General features: G+C 32.1%; 1 non-coding gene across 1 annotated transcript; it reads right to left on the reverse strand.

Annotated features, from left to right (window-relative positions):
- Positions 1–1,944: 1,944 nt before the first annotated feature.
- LOC139878946 (small nucleolar RNA R71) lies at positions 1,945–2,051 on the reverse strand. The gene has a single exon (XR_011769806.1). It is a non-coding gene; the product is annotated as a small nucleolar RNA R71 (small nucleolar RNA).
- Between the last annotated feature and the right edge of the window lie 1,789 nt (positions 2,052–3,840).

Consider the following 3,840-nt stretch of genomic DNA (forward strand, 5'->3'; position numbering starts at 1 on the left):
CCCCACCTCGCAACACATCAAGTTTTTGGCGCCGCTGCCGGGGAACTCGGTGAAAAACGCTATATTTTCGTAAATTTTTGTAAAAATATATTATTTCTTATTTCGAAAAAAAATATATTGTTTTTGTAATAAGTATAAAAAAAAGTATAAAACATAAAAATATATATATATATATATATATAAATATTTATTTTTAAGATTTTTATTTATAAATTAATAAGTATTTTTATTTTAAGTTTTAAAATATAAGTTTATTTTTATTTTATAAAATTATCTATCTTTTATTTTATAAAACTTGTAAAAAAAAAAAAAACCTGAACGTGCGTAATTTGCATCCTCCGCACTCGCGGAGATTTTAGGGAGCATAAATCCGCACTCGCGGAGCTTGGTCTGACAGCTCTGATCCAGCCATTAATTACGAATTAGGGTTTTATTATTATAATAATTATTATTATTAGGGTTTAATTATTATATAGTTTTAATATAATTTGTATTTTAATTTTTAATTATTATTATTTACATATTTATTTTAATACTTTTATATAAATAATACTTTTATAAAAAAATTATATTTTTATAACTCTAATTTTCTTTTTATATTTCGTATCTTTTTAAAAATATAATTCGTAATTTGTATATTTATTATTCATAACTAGTTTTAAGTTCTAGTTTTTCCCGTAGCTTATTTTTATTTCTAGATTTCTAGGATTTGCCGTAAAATCCCTTAAGTGCTTTTTCTATAGACTAATATTTAGGCGCTTTAGAATTTTGCGACGCCGTTTATATATTTTAGTGCTTTTTAAGTTATTGATGTTTTGGATATAGATTTTCTTTTAAGCTTTAATACCTTTAGGCGCAACTTTTTAGATTTAGTTTTTAGTTCCTTTCAAGTTACGACGCGCTACTTTCTTTTTATTATTTTTCGACGATTATTTTTCGACCTCTTATTTTTCGACATTTTTCGACGCACAATCTTTTTCTTTCTTATTTCTCGACGCTCTAGTTTATAGGACATAGAATTTTCTATTTCTTCTCTAAAATTTCAAAATGAAAAATTATTTTAAGTGGTTAAATTGATAGACATTCAAAATTTTCTGGTTCGTAGTAATAGTTGGATTTGTTAGTGGCGAGTTGTGGGCTTCCGATTTAAAGTGTCCTGGCTACCTGCTGCATCTATTGGCTATTCGAAACGTGGGCAAAATCAGAAAAGTCTATTAATTTGATAACTTATATAATTTTTCTTATTTTTATAACTAATAGGATATTCAGTGAATGCACCGAGCAAAACGGTCACCACCTTTCATCCGTTCACCACCTATAACTCGATCAAGACATCTAGCCAATATTGTCGACGTTGATTTTTCTTTAGAATCATCATCTAGTCGAACAAGTACTCCAATTCGAAATTCTGATAATCCATCTTTTGAACCCGACTTCACAACTAAGAATCCGGAGGATATTCAAGGACAATTCCAAGATCCTGAACCACTAATCATTCCTCCTGAACCACAAACCATTAAATCAGAATCTTCTAGTGATTCGAATTCAACAAATTCAAGAATGTAAATAACGGAACCTCAAAGCATGGAAGACCGAATGAGAGCCATACGCACGGGCCAAGGTCACGCGATTAATCAACCAGATGTTAGAGCATCGAATTTTGAAATCAAAGGACAAATCCTACACATGATCACTAATCAATGCCAATTTGGTGGTACAACAAAAGAAGATCCAAACGAACATCTTCGAACTTTTAATCGGATTTGTAATCTCTTTAAAATCTGAGAAGTTGAGAATGAAACTATTTATCTTATGTTGTTCCCATGGACTTTAAAAGGAGAAGCCAAAGATTGGTTAGAATCATTACCTGAAGGGGCGATTGACACATGGGATGTTTTAGTTGAAAAATTTCTTCAAAGATTCTTTCCGGCATCTAAAGCCGTGAGACTTCAAGGAGAAATTGCCACGTTCGTGCAAAAGCCAAATGAAACGTTATATGAGGCATGAACAAGATTCGAAAGGATGTTGAGAGGATGTCCTCAACACGGTTTAGATACTTTTCAAATAGTGCAAATCTTCTACAAAGGTGTAGACATCGCCACACGAAAAGACATCGACACAGCAGCTGGTGGTTCCATTATGAAGAAAACCGCAATCGAAGCTCACAAGATCATTGATAACGCAGCATCCCACTCTCATGAGTGGCACCAGGAAAAAGATATTTTTCATTCATCGAAAGCAGCTAGAGCCGATTCTAGCCATAACTTTGATTCTGTTTCCGCAAAAATAGATGCTTTCGAGAGACGAATGGAAAAGATGACTAAAGATATTCACGCAATACGAATCAGTTGTGAGAAATGCGGAGGACCACACTTAACGAAAGATTGTCACATTGAGCAAACAATGGAACAACGTGATAATGTTTCCTGCATGAACCAAAGGCCGGGAAATAATTATCAAAATAATTATCAACCTCCAAGGCTAAACTTCAATCAAAATCAAAACATTCTTTACAATCCAAAAGGACCCGACAATAATAACTCATACAACCAACAAGGTCCGAATAACCAACCAACTTAAAACAACACTTTCAATCAACAAAGACCTGGATTGTATAAACCACCACAACAAACCGAAGAGAAAAAGTCAAACCTGGAAGACGTGGTATTTAAGCTAGTTGAATCTCAAACAAAATTTATTGAAACTCAAACCCAAACGAATGAGAGGTTTGATCAGTCATTTAGAACTCAACAAGCTTCCATTTTAAATCTAGAAAAACAAGTAGGTACTCTTGTTAGATTGCTGAGTGAAAGGGAACAAGAAAAGCTACCGAGTAATACTGAAGAAAATCCTCGGAATGAAAATGTTAATGAAATGTCCCGTTCTTATTGATTAAAAACGTTCCATATTAATTGATTTCGTTGCGAGGTTTTGACCTCTATATGAGACGTTTTTCAAAGACTGCATTCATTTTAAAACAAACCATAACCTTTATTTCATCAATAAAGGTTTAAAAAGCTTTACGTAGATTATCAAATAATGATAATCTAAAATATCCTGTTTACACACGACCATTACATAATGGTTTACAATACAAATATGTTACAACAAAATAAGTTTCTTGAATGCAGTTTTTACATAATATCATACAAGCATGGACTCCAAATCTCGTCCTTATTTAAGTATGCGACAGCGGAAGCTCTTAATAATCACCTGAGAATAAACATGCTTAAAACGTCAACAAAAATGTTGGTGAGTTATAGGTTTAACCTATATATATCAAATCATAATAATAGACCACAAGATTTCATATTTCAATACACATCCCATACATAGAGATAAAAGTCATTCATATGGTGAACACCTGGTAACCGACATTAACAAGATGCATATATAAGAATATCCCCATCATTCCGGGACACCCTTCGGATATGATATAAATTTCGAAGTACTAAAGCATCCGATACTTTGGATGGGGTTTGTTAGGCCCAATAGATCTATCTTTAGGATTCGCGTCAATTAGGGTGTCTGTTCCCTAATTCTTAGATTACCAGACTTAATAAAAAGGGGCGTATTCGATTTCGATAATTCAACCATAGAATGTAGTTTCACTTACTTGTGTCTATTTTGTAAATCATTTATAAAACCTGCATGTATTCTCATCCCAAAAATATTAGATTTTAAAAGTGGGACTATAACTCACTTTCACAGATTTTTACTTCGTCGGGAAGTAAGACTTGGCCACTGGTTGATTCACGAACCTATAACAATATATACATATATATTAAAATATGTTCAAAATATATTTACAACACTTTTAATATATTTTGATGTTTTAAG

This window comes from Rutidosis leptorrhynchoides, chromosome 11, assembly GCF_046630445.1.
Source record: "Rutidosis leptorrhynchoides isolate AG116_Rl617_1_P2 chromosome 11, CSIRO_AGI_Rlap_v1, whole genome shotgun sequence".
NCBI lineage: Eukaryota > Viridiplantae > Streptophyta > Magnoliopsida > Asterales > Asteraceae > Rutidosis > Rutidosis leptorrhynchoides.